Genomic DNA, 20,596 nt, shown 5'->3' with positions numbered 1-20,596 from the left:
ACATACCTTGGTTTCCACTGGGATGGGTTCCCCTCTGTTGGTTCTCTGTGTGAGGCGTGGCCTGCACAGCTCAACAATTTGCTGCATGAGGTCTCTGTCCACTGTATAGCGCTCCACTATCTCCAGCTCATGTAGCCCCTGATAGGTTACCCTGGGCCTGTACACTCTTCTCCGTCTCCTCACTGTGGGTTGTTCAGCAGTATTCGCATTGTCACCACCCTCAGCATGTTGCATATGTCGCCTTATAACAGCAATGGCAGCCCCTAACATTTCTTTGTCTTAGTAAAGCTTTTTCAGTTTTCACTTCTATTAGCTTACTGCAGTGTCTGTTGCAATGTCTCTGAGAGAAACATAGTGGAATGTTGTTTGCAGAGTTTTAAGTGCTGGGCTGGGCTGGGCTAGTCTACTGCCTGTGTAATTGCCTGATTTCAATTGTTTTCACCTGCTAGCTCTGCTAGTACTCCCTGGTTAACTTCCTACTATTTGTTGTGCTTCCTTTTCCCTTTCTGTTTCCTCAGGGGGGCAGCACCATGCACACAAGCACAAACATGCGCACACCAGTGCACACACGCGCACACATGCTTACACGGACTAAAACTTGCTTATTTTTGCTAAAACGCATGCACATCGGTGCAAACATGCTTACACAACTTTAAACAGCCTTAGACATGCTTACTCTGGCTTAAACGCACGCACATAGGCATACACATGCGCACACAGTCTTACCCGGATATACAGGCACACACCCGCACGCATACACGTTGCAAGCACTTCAACAAGAAACTTTGGTGTTATCCACGGCATACACCATCGATTTCTTGCCTCTAGCTAGGCTACCTGTTGACACACCTCTTCCAGTGATGTGTAACTGACAGCAGACACATGCCACTCTGCTTCAATGAGTTTCACTTCTTTCATACATACCCCCCTCGTGATGTCACCTATCTTCTGCTCTGTTAATCTCCTTATCCTATTCCTACACTCCACTGACTGTGCTCATTTGCTATGTAAACTTGGGATTCACTATCCTAACCCTTATTTGCATAGGATTGCCTACTAATGCTTGGTTACATCTCTTAGACTGAGCTTCCCCCTTAGCAACCTCTACTCGGTAGCCATGTTGTCTTCAGCCTGCCATTCCCTTGCATTGTAAATTAAGAATTACAATAAAATCCACATTTGTGGATTTTAATTATTGGTTTTCTGGTTTTTAGAGCACAGCGTGTTTGCGCGGCGCTGTGCTACGCTTAAACACCGGAGATCGGGAGGAAAAAAAAAATTATTATATTTTTATTTTGTGTCGGTGAACATTGCCAATGGCCGTATTTTTGGCCATTGGCATGCTTCATCAACTGGATGTATCCTTTTTTTGGAGCTGTCACGGCTCCATTTTGCTATTTGCAGAACTGTACTCAGTTGTCAATGGAGTGCATTTCTGCAAATAACACTACTCTTGCTCAGACAGGTTCGGGTTTCCTGGATCACAAATTTACCTCATTTGCATATCCAAGCCCTGTCCGTGTAAGACTCGTTTTAGGAGCTCTGTTGCACGCCCCTACCGGCTGTTCCTGGATCGCTCAGCGGACATGTTGGCTGCATGGAGTCTTACTCTACTCTTAGACTCCATGCAAGCCTTTGTGAATCCAGCCCTTCTTCTATCCATTCAGCATCTTTGTTGTGTTTCATGGGATATACATAAATATTTCTCCAAAATATATGTATATCTCCTCTTTTTGGTGGTGTTTCTAATCCTTTTTGCTTTGTTTCCTAATTCTTTACAAAACTTTTTTTGGGTCATCAAAGAATTCCTTATTTTGTACTTTTCTTTTATCTTTATCTGCATATCGTTTAGGTTTTTCTGCCTGTGCTGATATCTTTAGTTTATTATTTGTGATAATGTGTGATAGATCCAGTCTGTTCTGAAACTGTGCATTGCTTTTATCACGTGTATCTTTCTAAGTATTTTTGTTGATCTGTTTCCCCTTGTATATTCTTCTAACAGTGGCACTTCCTGTCTTAAATGATTTATAGTTTTCTGTATTCAGTGCTGCCATGATGGTATTTGGTTTCTTCATTTCCCCTTATCATTCTGTGTTTTTGTGGTAAAACTTTATCTGTTATTAATTTAGCTGTACATTATGCACTTCTGTGAGTTGGCTCAGATATGGTCCTACTTTCCTACATTATGCCATTCTGTTAGATGACTCTGACTCAGTCTCATTTTTCTAAATTACGCCATGCTGTGAGCTGGCTCAGATTCAAGCTCACTTTTCTACATCATGCCATTCTGTCCTGCATATAAAAAAATGTATGATGACAAGAAAATATGGTTCTTGGAAAATATGAGCAATATTGAAAATGTCTGCAACACAGTTTGTGTATATTTCTAGTATGCATAATATCTCTGGTTGCAGGGCCTTTGTGGAACCACCACATTCTTATTTTCATTGTGGCCATTATGAACATTTAATACAAACATACTGTGCTCAGTACAGGGAGCTTGGACATACTGTTCATAACTGTAAAACCTTCTGTAGAAAATGCAAAAGAGTACTGAGCATTTTTGGTTTGACTGCCCTCATATTAAAGTGTTAAAATAGTAACTGCCTTTAACTCTTAGTAATATGGTTCCATTACCTGCTGCAGAAGTATCAGAGGCTATGGCAGATATGCATAATGTAAAGAGAGAAGAGAATGACACAGGTGAACAAATTATACACCTTACTAATATTACACATGGTGAAGTTGATAAAAGTCACCAGGCAGACATGACTTCTATAGAAAATGAGCTTACGGACAACATTGCCGAGCAACTATTGACAAAAGGGTCAAGATAGGAAAACTGGATCATGCTAGCACTCTGCAAAAATGGAAATGGATAACATAACTATATGTTCTTGTTAATGTTAATAGTATTACTAATGAAAAAAGTGGTTAGTCATACTGGAAGGTTGCAGGACTATTCATGTGGACATCTGCTGTCTTTTGAATGTCCGTTTGTTTACTCTTAAACAACAACACTAGGTACAGGTATTGTGAGCATTATAAAATTGTTTGGTCCTTTGGCCACTATTTACACAATGGTATTGCCATGTCATACTGGAAAGCTGTAGGACTATTCATGTGGACATCTGCTGTCTTTTGGATGTCTGTTTGTTTACTCTTAAACAACAACACTAGGTACAGGTATTGTGGGGATTATAAAATTGTTTGGTCCTTTGGCCAATATTTACACAACGGTATTGCCATGTCATAGTGGAAATCTGTAGAACTATTCATGTGGACATCTGCTGTCTTTTGGATGTCCATTTGTTTACTCTTAAACAACAACTCTAGGTATAGGTATTGTGGGGATTATAAAATGTTTTGGTCCTTTGGCCAATATTTACACAATGGTATTGCCATGTCATATTGTAAAGCTGTAGGACTATCCATGTGGACATCTGGTGTCTTTTGGATGTCCTTTTCTTTACTGTTAAACAACATCACTAGGTACCGGTATTGTGGGGTTTATAAAATTGTTTGGTCCTTTGGCCAATATTTACACAATGGTATTGCCATGTCATACTAGAAAACTGTACGACTATTCATGTGGGCATCTGCTGTCTTTTGGATGTCCATTTGTTTACTCTTAAACAACAACAGTAGGTACAGGTATTGTGGGAATTATAAAATTGTTTGGTCCTTTGGCCAATATTTACACAATGGTATTGCCATGTCATACTGGAAAGTTGTAGGACTATTCATGTGGACATCTGCTGTCTTTTGGATGTCCGTTTATTTACTGTTAAACAACATCACTAGGAACAAGTATTGTGGGGTTTATAAAATTGTTTGGTACTTTAGCCAATATTTACACAACTGTATTGCCATGTTATACTGGAAATCTGTAGGACTATTCATGTAGACATCTCCTCTCTTTTGGATGTCTGTTTATTTACTCTTAAATAACAACACTAGGTACAGGTATTGTGGGGATTATAAAATTGTTTGGTCATTTGGCCAAGATTTACACAATGGTATTGCCATATCATACTGGAAAACTGTAAGACTATTCATGTGGGCATCTGCTGTCTTTTGGATGTCCATTTGTTTGCTCTTAAACAACAATATTAGGTATAGGTATTGTGGGTAATTATAAAATTGTTTGGTCCTTTGGCCAAGATTTACACAACAGTATTGCCATGTCATACTGAAGAGCTGTAAGACTATTCATGTGGACATCTGCTGTCTTTTGGATGTCCGTTTGTCTACTCTTAAAAAACAACACTAGGTACAGGTATTGTGTGGATTATAAAATTTTTTGGTCCTTTGGCCAATATTTACACAACGGTATTGCCATGTCATACTGGAAAGCTGTAGGACTATTTATGTGGGCATCTGCTGTATTTTGGATGTCTGTTTATTTACTCAAACAACAACTCTAGGTACAGGTATTGTGGGTTTTATAAAATTGTTTGGTCCTTTTGCCAAGATTTACACAACAGTATTGCCATGTCATTCTGGAAAGCTGTAGGACTATTCATGTGGGTGTCTGCTGTCTTTTGGATGCCCATTTATTTACTCTTAAACAACAACAATAGGTACAGGTATTGTGGGGATTATAACATTGTTTGGTACTTTGGCCAATAGTTACGCAATGGTATTGCCATGTCATACTGGAAAGTTGTAGGACTATTCATGTGGACATCTGCTGTCTTTTGGATGTCCATTTGTTTACTGTTAAACAACATCACTAGGTACAGGTATTGTGGGGTTTATAAAATTATTTGGTACTTTGGCAAATATTTACACAACTGTATTGTCATGTCATACTGGAAAGCTGTAGGACTATTCATGTTGACATCTGCTGTCTTTTGGATGTCCGTTTGTTTACTCTTAAACAACAACACTAGATACAGTTATTGTGGGGATTATAAAATTGTTTGGTCTTTGGCCAATATTTACACAATGGTATTGCCATGTCGTACTGGAAGGCTGTAGGGATATTCATGTGGGTATCTTCTGTCTTTTGGATGTCCATTTATTTACTCTTAAACAACAACATTAGGTACAGGTATTGTGGGGAATTTTAAAATTGTTTGGTATTTTGGCCAAGATTTACACAATGGTATAGCTTTGTCATACTGGAAAGCTGTCAGACTATTCATGTGGACATCTGCTGTCTTTTGGATGTCTGTGTGTTTACTCTTAAACAACAACACTAGGTACAGGCATTGTGTTGATTATAAAATTGTTTGGTCCTTTGGCCACTATATACACAATGGTATTGCCATGTGATACTGTAAAGCTGTAGGACTAGTCGTGTGGACATCTGCTGTCTTTTAGATGTCCGTTTGTTTACTTTTAGGCAACAACACTAGATACAGGTATTTTGGGGATTATAAAACTGTTTGGTCCTTTGGCCAATATTTACACAATGGTATTGCCATGTCATACTGGAAAGCTGAAGTACATCTGCTGTCTTTTGGATGTCCGTTTGTTTACTCTTAAACAACAACAATTGGTACAGGTATTGTGTGGATTATAAAATTGTTTGGTACTTTGCCCAATATTTACACAATGGTATTGCCATGTCAGACTGGAAAGTTGTAGGACTATTCATGTGCACATCTGCTATCTTTTGGATGTCCATTTGTTTACTGTTAAACAACATCACTAGGTACAGGTACTGTAGGGTTTATAAAACTGTTTGGTACTTTGGCCAATATTTATACAACTGTATTGCTATGTCATACTGGAAAGCTGTAAGACTATTCATGTGGACATCTGCTGTCTTTTGGATGTCCGTTTGTCTACTCTTAAAAAACAACACTAGGTACAGGTATTGTGTGGATTATAAAATTTTTTGGTCCTTTGGCCAATATTTACACAACGGTATTGCCATGTCATACTGGAAAGCTGTAGGACTATTTATGTGGGCATCTGCTGTATTTTGGATGTCTGTTTATTTACTCAAACAACAACTCTAGGTACAGGTATTGTGGGTTTTATAAAATTGTTTGGTCCTTTTGCCAAGATTTACACAACAGTATTGCCATGTCATTCTGGAAAGCTGTAGGACTATTCATGTGGGTGTCTGCTGTCTTTTGGATGCCCATTTATTTACTCTTAAACAACAACAATAGGTACAGGTATTGTGGGGATTATAACATTGTTTGGTACTTTGGCCAATAGTTACGCAATGGTATTGCCATGTCATACTGGAAAGTTGTAGGACTATTCATGTGGACATCTGCTGTCTTTTGGATGTCCATTTGTTTACTGTTAAACAACATCACTAGGTACAGGTATTGTGGGGTTTATAAAATTATTTGGTACTTTGGCAAATATTTACACAACTGTATTGTCATGTCATACTGGAAAGCTGTAGGACTATTCATGTTGACATCTGCTGTCTTTTGTTTACTCTTAAACAACAACACTAGATACAGTTATTGTGGGGATTATAAAATTGTTTGGTCTTTGGCCAATATTTACACAATGGTATTGCCATGTCGTACTGGAAGGCTGTAGGGATATTCATGTGGGTATCTTCTGTCTTTTGGATGTCCATTTATTTACTCTTAAACAACAACATTAGGTACAGGTATTGTGGGGAATTTTAAAATTGTTTGGTATTTTGGCCAAGATTTACACAATGGTATAGCTTTGTCATACTGGAAAGCTGTCAGACTATTCATGTGGACATCTGCTGTCTTTTGGATGTCTGTGTGTTTACTGTTAAACAACAACACTAGGTATAGGCATTGTGTTGATTATAAAATTGTTTGGTCCTTTGGCCACTATATACACAATGGTATTGCCATGTGATACTGTAAAGCTGTAGGACTATTCATGTGGACATCTGCTGTCTTTTAGATGTCCGTTTGTTTACTTTTAGGCAACAACACTAGATACAGGTATTTTGGGGATTATAAAACCGTTTGGTCCTTTGGCCAATATTTACACAATGGTATTGCCATGTCATACTGGAAAGCTGAAGTACGTCTGCTGTCTTTTGGATGTCCGTTTGTTTACTCTTAAACAACAACAATTGGTACAGGTATTGTGGGGATTATAAAATTGTTTGGTACTTTGCCCAATATTTACACAATGGTATTGCCATGTCAGACTGGAAAGTTGTAGGACTATTCATGTGCACATCTGCTGTCTTTTGGATGTCCATTTGTTTACTGTTAAACAACATCACTAGGTACAGGTACTGTAGGGTTTATAAAACTGTTTGGTACTTTGGCCAATATTTACACAACTGTATTGCTATGTCATACTGGAAAGCTGTAGGACTAATCAAGTGGACATCTGCTGTCTTTTGGATGTCCGTTTATTTACTCTTAAACAGCAACACTAGGTACAGGTATTTTGGGGATTATAAAATTATTTGGTCCTTTGGCCAATATTTACACAATGGTATTGCCATGTCATACTGGAAAGCTGTGGGACTATTCATGTGGATCTGCTCTCCTTTGGATGTCCATTTGTTTAATCTTAAACAACAACACTGGGTACAAGTATTGTGGGGATTATAAAATTGTTTGGGTGCTTGGCCAAGATTTATACAACGGTTTTGCCATACTTCATAAAAAATAGTTTAACATTGTTAGATTCAGTTATTCCTACTCCTAGTAGACTTCCTATATGTGGTTTCAGAGTCCATTTGGGCCTCTGTTTTATTGCTGTATTAGCACCTACTACTAATGCTTTGATATGTTAAAGCCATATGTCTTCATTTCTATGAATATTGTTTTAGGGGGTAATTTAAATTGCTGCATTAGAAAAGCACAAGGAAAGATTAACAGGTGCATTACAATCTTCAGAGATGTCCTTATTATATGGTCATTTAAGAGTGATCCCTAGTTTACGGCCTACTTATACGAAAAGGGCACTAGCCAAAGAAATACGATATTTTGCATACACTCCTATGCATTCAGCTCACAAGATTCCCAAAAAACTAGATTTTTGCTATCAGACCACGCAGCCTTGATATTTTCTTTATCAAAGAATAAATCATGTATAGATGTAAAAAAACACAAAACTGCCACCAAAGCTTTAGAACTCACTTGTCCTGCACAAAACAGATCCAGAATAAAAAGCAAAACACCAGGACTTGTACATGGCTGTAAAATCCAATATAAAAATCTTTATTCAACACAAGCGCTTTTGTGGGTCACCCCACTTCTTTGTATAGCTAATACATTTTAAAAACAGCTGTTGGTTAAATATACACTCTCTTGGGCACATGATTAAAACCAACCAATACATTGCTCTAGTGTGAACAAGCACATTCAATTTAAAGCACCATTCCACAAGGTACATGCCATTAAGTGGATTAGAAGTCTGAAACATATATATCTATATATATATATATATATATATATATATATATATATATATATATATATATACACTGCTGAAAACCTGTTTATAAAATATCTAAATTATAATTCAAAATTGCATAACATAGTGTACAATCACAAGCATAGACTATATCTGCACATATTTACATATTATGCTTTAAATTGAAAGTGCTTGTTCACACTAGAACAATGGGTGTATATTTAAACCAAGAGCTGTTTTTAAAATGTATTAGACATCTGAAGAAGAGCGGTGACCCACAAAAGCGCTTATGTAGAATAAAGATTTTTATACTGGATTTTACAGCCATCTCCAAGTGCTGGTATTTTGCTTTTTATCGTGTATAAATGCAGGTAAAGGAGTTTAAAACAATACTGGATGTTTGTTAAACACAGCTTTATGGAAATCGGAAAGTGTAAGACTCTGGCATCAGTACAATACACTAAATATTGCACCTCTTAGACTGAATGGTGGCTTATTTATAAAGCTAAATATAAGAAGCTTTATTGTCTTATGGAAAAAGGATATGTGGGCAGACAGTCACAGGAAAAAGGAATATGCTACAGTAGCTAAAAATTATGCACATTCATTGCACCATAATAACAGTTCTTTCATTGATTCTTTAGAAAGATGTCTTAAGACTATCACAGAAGACAGAGTAGAAGCATTTGTCATGTTCTCCTGTATTCAGTAAGTTTCAGACCAAGCTTTTGGTTTTATTTTTGTCATTATATTGTGAGTTCTAATTTGCGATGAGTTCCTAAGAACAATACTTATGGTTTATAGGACAAAATTCAAGTTTTCTTTTAACAAGAAGGATGTTAGGTATACGCCGACTGTAAAAGGAGTCTTTTATATATGTTTTTGATGAATAGTTTATGTACAGCTTAGATTAAGGACGGTGGTTTTAGAATGTTGTTGTGACTTTCGGCTTTTCCCGGTTAGGGGTCGCCACAGCGTAACCCCGGTCAGCTAATTATTGGCAGTCGACTTTTACGTACCGAGTTGCCAGCCCTGACGCATAACCTTCAATGAAGGTACGCCCATTCACGCATGTCTCCACACAGAAGACGCTCTAACTGAGAGTCGAGTCGAACCGGACAGCGTCTTACTGTGAGGCGACAACGCTACTGCAGCACCACCACCGGTAGTTTTAGAATAGTAGTTTAAATTTGTTTGTCAATATTCATTAGATGTGGTAGATAGAGTGTTTAGAACATGTGACTTTGTTTTTACTCACAGGATTGGCTGTGAGTAAAGTTTTAAACAGGTGTATAGATTTTTACTAATGTTTTGTTTCTGAGGAAGTGTTGTGTTAACACGAAAGCGCTTATACCTATTAAAATTATACTTTCCATTCTGCTGTGTGTATTGCCTCCTGGTTTGGATATTATACATTTTTAGTTTTACGAGGAGCCAATTTTGTCCTGCTGTATGGTTGTGTTTCTCTTTCTTGAATTTTACAAATCCTTCCCTTTGTTTTTACTTTATGTTGGTAATAGCATAACATTTTTCAATTTAATCAGCAGACCGGAGTTCTGCTGTGGCGGCCCCTAACCAGGAAAAGCCGAAAGACTTATATATTAGTATAAATGTAATGTGTGTAATTTAATGTCATCTGGATTTTCCTTTCCTTCATTTAAATAAAGTTAAAATTCAGCAAAGGTTCAAGCAGATGAAAACAAGTGGTCATACCTTTAACTCAATAAAACTGCCTCTAAAAGGCATTATTTGCAGATGATACCCCCATACTCCTGCTAAGTGAGGCAGGCCCTCTCATTCCTTGAACCTATATAGTCCAACTGCACCAACATTAGAAAAAGGGAAAAGACAGAACATAGCACTATGATGGAAGCACTACTGTTTGTTACGGGCCAGTTGACTGACGCTTAAAAAATTGAAATTCAAAGATCGCATCCTGTAACATTGGCTAGATGTGGAGAAGAATGAAAAGGTGAGGGTTGCATTGTCCTTAGTTTCTCAATGTTCTCTGAGTTTGTATAACCTGAAGAATAGTATAGATCTATTAGTCTATCTATTGTTTGGGTGTATGGGCTCTTGACCCCCATTTCATTTGAGTAACCACTCAAAAACGAGTTTTGTGTTTTACAGCTTTTGGAAAATCAGTATTTTGACTAGTGATCTTCTAAAGATTAATATCTTTTGGGTTGAATAAAGGTGTGTCGATCATATGAAATGTGATTATGAATAGGAGACACCGCTAGCAGTGCTGCTGCATAGGGGGTACTGCTAGCAGTGCTGCTGCATAGGAGACACCAGTATCAGTGCTCCTGCATAGGGAACACCAGTATCAGTGCTCCTGCATAGGGAACACCAGTATCAGTGCTCCGGCATAGGGGACACCACTATCAGTGCTCCTCCATATAGGGCACTACTATCAGTGCTCCTCCATATAGGGCACTACTATCAGTGCTCCTGCATAGAGGTTACCACTATCAGTGCTCCTGCATAGGGGACAACACTATCAGTGTTCCTGCATAGGGGACACCACTAGCAGTGCTCCTGCATAGGGGACACCACTAGCAGTGTTCCTGCATAGGGGACACCGCTAGCAGTGTTCCTGCATAGGGGATACCATTATCAGTGCTCCTGCATAAGGGACACCACTATCAGTGCTCCTGCATAAAGGGCACCACTATCAGTGCTCCTGCATAGGGGACACCACTATCAGTGCCCCTGCATAAAGGACACGACTATCAGTGCTCCTACTCAGCAAACACCAGTATCAGTGCTCCTGCATAGGGGACACCACTATCGGTGCTCCTGCATAGGAAACACCAGTATCAGTGCTCCTGCATAGGGGACACCACTACCAGTTCTCCTGCATGTAGGGCACCATTATCAGTGCTCCTGCATAGGGGGCACCACTATCAGTGCTCCTGCACGGGGACACCACTCTCAGTGCTCTTGCATAGGGGACACCACTATCAGTGCTCCTGCATAGAGGATACCACTATCAGTGCTCCTGCATAGGGGACACCACTATCAGTGCTTCTGCATAGGGAACACCAATATCATTGCTCCTGCATAGGGAACACCAGTATCAGTGCTCCTGCATAGGGAACACCACTATCAGTGTTCCTGCAAAAGAGACACCACTGTCAGTGCTCCTGCATAGGGAGCACCAGTATCAGTGCTCCTGCATATAGGGCAGCACTATCAGTACTCCTGCATAGGGGACACCACTGTCAGTGCTCCTGCATAGGTGATACCACTATCAGTGCTCCTGCAATGGGACATCACTATCAGTGCTCCAGCATAGGGATCACCACTATCAGTGCTCCCACATAGGGGACACCACTATCAGTGCTCCTGCATAGGGAACACCAGTATCAGTGCTCCTGCATGGGGTACATCACTATCAGTGCTCCTGCATAGAGGTTACCACTATCAGTGATCCTGCATTGGGGGCACCACTACCAGTGCTACTACACAAATAGAAATAGAAACAGCATTTAACAGAGAATTTCTGTGTAAAGAATACTGACCATGGGAAAAATATCAGCAAGTATTTTGCTATTTATATTATAAAAGTTGCAGTAATGAAAGCTATACTGAAATGTGTTCTACAAGGATAAAATGAATGTGGAGTAATCACGTCATCGTATGTCTCAACTCTCCAGATTTTCACAGAATATCCAGATGTTCATCGTGTTTCATTGTTGCATTCATTACACTTGGGTTATCCTGCTGGCAGGCTACCCACAGTCGGCCTGAATTCCAAAGTCCTGGTCCAGCATCGGTTGCTGTCGCCTCTTCCCTGACGTCAGTGCGCCAGGGGTATAAAAGATGCAGCTGATGCCATTTTCTTCAGTCTTTCTTGCCACGTGGTGCCCAAAGCAAAAGCAGTTCGCAAGTACCGGTCGGCCGACTCCTGAGATTTTCGAAATCGAATTTCAAATCTGAAGTCTTCAATAAAACTAAGTACCCCATTGGGGAAACCTTTTTCTTGCTCCAGACTGATGTCAGAAAAAGTTAACAATTGTATTTCTTGGGGGAAGCAAATACCTCATAAGGATTTCCACTGTTACTGTATTCCTTGCCTAGGCCCTGACCACGATGTTGCTAGTTGTCGGTTTTGTGCTAGATTTAACCAACGCACTATTAACTGTCGGTATGATTTTGCTTTTCATTATTTTGGCAGAAGGTTTAACTACATAATGCCATCAGAACAACCGACGACCGGAATTCATAAAAAACACAAGGATAAAGGCAAGGACAAGCATCTGAGGTCCAAAACCGATGACGAAGCCTCTACTAGGCCAGTCGCCGGTTCGCCGGTGCTCAGTGAGGCGCTTTCGCAGCCCCTGACTCCTGCTACCTCAGAGCCACAGGCCGCCTTTGACTCCCACGTGGAGACAGCTAGGCCTCTGGATACTCAAGGTATTGGCCCTTTGGAAATTAATCCCTCAGATGGGTCCAGAGCCGCTGAACAGGCATCGGCTGCTGAGGGTGTCTTCAGACCTACACAACTTTATATAAAGCCTACTTCAGCATCCAAGACAAAGTCTAAAACAGTTTTAAAGACAAGGAAACCAGTACAGCATTCTCCAGGACAGGCTTCTATGCCTAAGAAACAGATGCTCAAAATGGCCAAAAACCTAATTACTTTGATCAGGGGTTCCCATCCCCCTCCTGATAAGAGGCCTAGGCAAGACACTGAATATGATTCCTCTGATCAGGTTTCCATTTCCTCTGATTCCTCTTCTGATCAGGGATATTCTGTTCCTCCCTATGAGGATTCTGATGCTGAAGATTCTATTCCTTCAGCTTCTCCTCCTGAGGACTATTATTTTGGGGAAACCCTGCATACCATGAGGGAGCTTTTCCATTGGGAGAGCCAGGATTATTCCGATTCTAAGAAAAGACTTAGAGACTTTCTTTTACTTCCTCAGCACAGACCTCTTGCAATTTCCCCCTGTTCTAGACATAGTAGATGATGTTTTTTCAGAGTCCGGCCTGTCTCCAGACTCTTTACCTCCTGCCCCTGTTAAGCTGGACAAATACTACAGGGTCCCAGACTCCCATAAATTTCTTTACAAAAACCCTGCTGCTGACCCAGAAACTATCTCACAGGGTCCCAAAGGGGTCAAGGCTGCTTCTGCCAAAAACCCTGTCCCCTCAGACAGAGATTCTAGGGCTTTGGACAGATGGGGGAAAAAGTTTACACTTCTGCTACCTTGGCTGTAAGGGCTTTAAATTGTCAGTTTCATATGCTCAAATATCAGCAATACTTAATGTCTTTGTTAAAACAAAAAATGTTGACAAATTCTGAATGTTCTGAGAACAAAGATTTGCAGGATTTATTGCATGCAGCTGAACAAGTATGAAAACATACTTTGCAATGTGACTATGATTCACTGGAGGCCTCATGCAGGGCCGCTGTTACAGGTTCTGTTATTAGAAGGCATGCTTGGTTAAAGGAACAGAATCTGCCTGATCATGTTAAAGCAAAATTATTGGATGCTCCATTACATCATGATACTTTTTTTGGTGTTAAGGCAGAGGAGGTATTAAAGAAAATGGAGGATAAGGCAAAATCTATGCAGACTAAAGGATTTCTTACAGGTACAGCCGCCCAGATTTAACATGAAGTGACCCTCTAAGAATTGGTCCTTTCCAGTGTCAGACAGACCACAAGGAGGCAGATTCAGATGCTCTAGAGGCAGGCAACAGCCCCAGGGCTCATACAGGCCCAAACAATGGGATGCTTCTACCTCCAAAAGCGGAGAAGACAAATCACAGCTTTATAACAAACAGTCCCAATGACTTCCCTCTGCCAATGCCAAGCACTTATTTTTTGGCAGCCGCCTTAGGGGGAAAGCTAGCACTTTTTTCACAAAACTGGCACAAGATCACCCAGGACAAATGGGTCATAAATATAGTCTCTCAGGGTTACAGGTTCCACTTTCACACCCTTCCAAAGGCAAAAGGCATGCCAGACCTGCCACACAATCAATGGCAAGAGGCACAAAAACAAGTTTCATCTCTCATGGACATGGGGGCTATTCATCCAGTGCCACAACAAGAGCAGGGACAAGGATTTTACTCAAGACTTTTCTTAGTACCAAGAAAGGACAAAGCCTGGAGACCAATTCTCGACCTGTCTATTCTAAATACTTTTCTGGATGTTCCAAAATTCAAAATGTTGACTCTGCAGCAGCTTCTGCCCATGCTGGACAGGAAGGCTTGGCTTGTAACTTTGGACCTCAAAGAGGAATACCTGCATGTCCCATTCAGACAATCTTGCAGAAGATACCTCAGATTCATAGCTGGCTCACTGCACTACCAATTCTCTGCACTGCCCTTTGGCTTATCTGCTGCAAAAAGGGTCTTTACAAAATGCCTGGCACCAGTAATTGCATTTTGCAGACAAAGAGGAATTCAATTATACCCCTATCTGGACAACTGCCTTATTCAAGCAAAGGACAAAGATATTCTCTTACAGCATCTGGCATTTGTAAAAAGATTACTAATTTGCCTAGGGTACATAAAAAGAAATCAAAACTAGTACCCTCTCAAGAGATAATATTCCTGGGTGCAAGCTTAAATACAACTGCCCAGATGGCTTATCTCACGCCAGACAAACAAAGGTATCTGACTTCTTACTTCAAAGACTTGGCAACAAAGACCCAGTTATCTGCAAGAAAAATTTTGCAGGCTCTGGGCTACATGGCATCCTGCATTCTACTAATTCCATATGCAAGACTGCATATGAGGAAACTACAATGGTATCTAAAAGGTGTTTGGACTCAACATTGCCACAGCCTGGAAACAGTAATTACTCTCATTCCCTGCCTGCAACAGGAATTTCAATGGTGTCACCACAACAAGGGACAGCCATTCTCCTTACCCACTGCCAGGCAGACACTAACAACAGATGCATCAGATTATGCCTGGGGGGCACACATGGCAGGAAAATGTATTCAGGGCACATGGCCCACAAACCAAATGCATCTTCATATCAATCAAAAAGAGATGCTAGCTGTACAAAATGCCCTTACAGCCTTCAAGGACCTAATTCATCCAGGACAACTACTGATAAAGACAGACAACACTATGGTCATGTGGTACATAAACAAGCAGGGAGGTACACATTCCTACCCCCTCTGCAGACAAGCCATGACTTTGTGGAACACAGCATTGACTTATCAAGTACATCTGCAAGTACAATTCCTGCCAGGAACGACAAATACTTTGGCAGACGAACTAAGCAGAAACCTCATGGATCCTCACGAGTGGAAACTGGACCCACAAATCTTCAACATGATAACAGGGAAATGGGGATGCCCAGACATAGATCTATTCGCTTCCCCTCACAACTGCCAGCTACAGAGATTCTGCACTCGGACTTATCACAAGCAAGCATGGAAAGTGGACGCCATTTCATTCAGCTGGATAGCCCTTACAGTATATGCCTTCCCTCCTCTGCCTCTTCTCCCCAAGGTACTCCTAAAGGTCAGACAAGAGAAGCCAAAAATTATACTGATTGCCCCAGACTGGCCACACCAGCACTGGTACCCAATCCTAAAGAGCTTGTCTCAAGGCCCAGCCTGGACATTGCCTCTAATACCTAATTTGCTGACCCAATAGAACAATCAGATCCTGCACAGCCAACTCAGAAACCTAAATCTGGTTGCATGGCGGATAATGTAATCATTCAGAACACAGCTTTCTCTAAAGTAGTTATGGAAGTTATTTTGGAGGCCAGGAGGCCCAGCACCAGAAAATCTTATGCAGAAAAATGGAAGAGATTCTGTGCTTGGAACCAAGCGCAGGAAATTGACTCGCTTGAACCAAATATTCCTCAGATGTTGCGATATCTAACTGAGATGCTGGACAAAGGCCTATCCTTCTCATCAATTAAGATCCATGCCTCTGCCGTTTCAGCTCATTACAATACGGACCCACCTTTTTTTTCTCATCCACTGCTAAGACAGTTTCTCAGAGGGGCCAAAACCATAAGACCTCCAAGGAGAGCTCCAATACCTACATGGGATCTCAATTTTGTCTTGGAAAAACTCACACTGCCTCCTTTTGAGCCTGCCAATACAGCATAGATAAAATACTTGTCATGGAAAACCACTCTTCTCCTAGCAATAACTTCATCAAGAAGAGTTTCAGAGTTACAGGCACTAATGGCTGTGGAACCTTTTATTATTTTCCATCAGGACAGGGTTTCTCTAAGGACAAACCCGACATTTATGCCTAAGGTTGTGTCCAGCATGGCTCTTCACCAAACCATACATTTGCCTACCTTTTATCCAAACCCACAGAATAAGGGGAGAGACTTTTGCATACTTTGGACATACACAGACAGCTACGCTTTTACTTGGACAAGACTAAAGCCTTCAGAAAGACTGAGCTACTCTTAGTGGCATATGTTGCAGGTTCCCAAGAAAAAGCCATTTCAAAGCAGACTATTTCAAAATGGATAGTCCACTGCATTCATTTCTGCTATTCACAACATGGCAAATCAGTGCCCGAGGGCATTAGGCCACATTCTACCAGAGCAGCAGCCACTTCAGCAGCCTTCCTCAGAGGAGTACCAACCAAGGATATTTTGGAGGCTGCAACATGGACTTCAGTGCACACTTTTACAAAGCACTACCATTTACCTCTCTACTCTAAATCCAGAGCAGGCTTTGCCATTGCAGTTCTGCAGGGCTTCATAGCCACTCCAAACTCTATTTAGGCCCAGCCGCCCAACCTCAGCTTTGGGATTCAACCCAAGTTTAATGACTGCAACAGTGAAACACGATGAGCATAGTACAGTTGTGTACCTACCATAAATGTAGATGTTCGAGTGTATTCACTGTTGTAGTCCTGGTTACCCACCTACCATCCCCCTTTTTTCCTTTGCTGGGACTTATCTGTACCTATCTATTCTATACAAACTATGTGGTGTATTTGCTTGTAGATGAAGGGTATGTGCATGCTTTTTTATGATCATAATTTTTACAGCCTAACCTTTTGGGGGCACCTGGCATCTGGGGCAAGAAAAACTGAAGAAAATGGCGTTGGCTGCATCTTTTATACCCCTGGTGCACTGACATCAGGGAAGAGGTGACAGCAACCGACGCCAGACCAGGACTTTGGAATTCAGGCTGACTGCGGGTAGCCTGCCAGCAGGATAACCCAAGTGTAATGACTGCAACAGTGAATACACTCGAACATCTACATTTATGGTAGGTACACAACTGTACTATTTATGCCTCATATTTTTGGTCTGTTCCACATAAAATTTGTGGTTTTCTGGCAAAACACTGAAAATTGAAGTCTCTAAACTGAAGTTGCAGAATAATGAGGAATTAGGCTATGGCTAACCTTAAACTGGAGGGCTTGTGCAGAAACTGAATACAGTATCATTGCTTATGCTTTGTGGGTTTTCAGCAGAGAGACTCAGGGTAAAATACAATGGATGGCAGTGCTACCATACACTAGTTATTTCAGCCTTTGTAATTTTAATGGTAGCGTTACTTTGCTGCTGCAATATGTCAAATATTTCTTTGTCACGAGCTCTTTTGTCTTATTTTTGAGGTCATGCAACTCTGGGTAGAAGAAGGTAAATATCTTTTTGAAAAATGTTTCCCTTTTCTCTGACTTTGTGCACAGAGTGAGTTAGCATGGTGATACCTCTCAACCTCGTAGCACAAGAAATCTGGCCAAAGCCTAAAATAACGGAAGGTTAAAGGCCCAAAAAGTGGAATACATTTTAAATATTGCTTTTATAAACTTGGAAAGTTGCTTTAATAATAGGTTTGCATTGGCATGCATTTCTGAAGGATATGAAGTCTGCAACTCAAATGTCTGTCATTATTTAATGACTTCAATCCTCAATGATTTTCCAGGAAAAAAAAAAAACACATATTTAATTAGGAACAAAGTAAAAATAAGAGGTGAAAATCTGGACAGTTGAGAGGTATGAGACAGGTGAGCAGAGTGCCTCTGCTTCAAAACTGTTTTACAGTTTTACATTGTTTTTCATTATGACATATTGAAATGATATCGATCTGTACTTTACATGTTTCCATTGCAGTGTTTTGAATCTTTACTAAAGATGCTTAGATATGTCATTAGAGGCCTCAAACTATCATGTAGTACTAGCAGAACAACAGGTAGCACACTTACCTTTGGTGCCGAAGGCTGCTTTGCAGCATAAGAGGAATGCTTCATTCCTGAGTCTGTCATCCTTTGGATGAGATGTTAAACCAGGGCCCCATCTGCATGGACTGGTGGTAGCTCAGGTGGATGTAAAAGAGCCCGCAATACCTAATGAGAAGAGGAAGTTCCCTGATGCCCTTGCCAGATGTTTCTTAGTAGTATAAATACCACCTCAGGTCTCCCAGAAATGATGCTACTAATCTAGTGGGACTAACCTGGTCAACAAAGAATAAATAAAAAAAAAATCAGTAGCATAAGACATTAAGAAGGCAGAGCTTTCTTGAAGATAGCCTACTCCTTCACACTGTGCTGTGTTTGTGTGTCCTGGGAATTCAGAAAGAATCCCACAGCCAGTGAGAAGAGCTGTGACCAAAAGGGACTGTTTTCATGATGAGGGAAGATGTCCAGCACTTGCCCAAATCTACTAGTAAGCATCAGTAAACGCTAGCACTACCACCTATACTATACAGAAGTACAGGGCTCTCTATTCGTTCCTAACTGGACAATCAGTATAACTTCACTTTATCTGTGCAGGCATGTCCAAATGGCAGTTTCATGTGTACTTTCCAGTCCAGCTGGTGAATCTGGGCATCTTGAGGCAATGTTACAGTTGCCTCATGTACACAGACAACCCTTTCCTCCTTCCAACAAACACAAATGTATGCGAGAGATGCAACTTTACAGCCAGACTGGAGGCAAAGCTCTCTCAACCCAAGACTGCAAAAGTCAGTCATGAGGAGAAGGAAAACACTTGCACCACACTACCAGTCTCACATAGACCAATCATTTCTGCACCAGTCAATAACACACATAAAAAAACAAAAACATACTCGGAGGCTCTAAATAGAAATCTGCCAAAGCAGCACAGATCTCCAAAGCAGACATCCAAATAACCTTCACACTCCAACAACAAGAGCATATCACATACTTCACAAAGGCAGTGTGCCATGCAACCACAGCCCTTAAGGCTAAACAACACACCCAATACACTAGTAATAGGTGACTATTGTCAGGCACACTGACGTCCCACTCACTAGACTGAACAAGGAGAAGGTCACGGTAAGCTGCCTGTCGGGTGCCAGGATCCGCCACATAACACATGCACTCAGGTCATTCCACAACAGGTATAAATATGATTCTGTCATTGTCCATGTTGGTGTGAACGACCTGAGACGTACCTCCCTGGACTACATGAAAAGAGACATAGAGAAGCTCTCAGATCATGTAGCCCAGGCCGGTATGACCCTGACCATGAGTAGCATCTTGCCCTCACCAAGAATGATGCCACAGTATAAAGATAAAATGATCAATTTTAACAATTGGCTAAGCTTTTGGTGTCATTCAAAGGAGATCCAGTGTTTGTCAGCCTGGGATGACATGCTCGACAAGCCTCTCTGCTTCGCCAGAGATGGCTTGCACCTGTCGCCCTTGGGCTTTTGAATATTGGCTAGGGCTCTTGCCGCTCCCATAGTGCCTTTTTTAGGCAAGGTTCAAAAGACAAACCCACCACCATAAACAACACAAGCAACCAAAAACTGAGGGTAATGCTACTCAATGCCAGAAGTTTAAACCTCAAAATGCATGCACTTAAGGTGCTCCTCAGTAATGAGGGAATCAATATATGTGCAGTAACAGGAACCTGGTTCAAGGCTCCAGAGAACACCCCAGCACTACCAGGCTACAACTCTTACCATACTTTTCGGCCCCAAAACCCAGACCGAAATAAAAAAGGCGGGGGTGTATCCATTTTCATCAAGGATTCCCACACCTCCAGTCTAGTAGCACAGTACGAGGCTTCAGAGACCATCCATGTGCAACTAACAGTGGGCAAAACTGTTTTTCAGTTTGTAGCCTGCTATAGATCACCCACCTTGTCTCAGGACTCCCACTCAGCATTCCTGAGAACACTGGAAAATATGAAGATCCTACCCAAAACCATGATATTGGGTGATTTCAACTACCCTAACATAGACTGGGAGAATTACTCAAGTACAAACTCCTTTGCCCAATGTTTCCTGGAGTTTATAAACTCAAACGCCCTGGAACAACTGATTAC

The sequence above is a fragment of the Protopterus annectens genome, chromosome 9.part0 (assembly GCF_019279795.1).
Source record: "Protopterus annectens isolate FY-2018-M chromosome 9.part0, PAN1.0, whole genome shotgun sequence".
In the NCBI taxonomy this organism is placed as follows: domain Eukaryota; kingdom Metazoa; phylum Chordata; order Ceratodontiformes; family Protopteridae; genus Protopterus; species Protopterus annectens.
Note: the sequence above shows the minus strand (reverse complement) of the source record.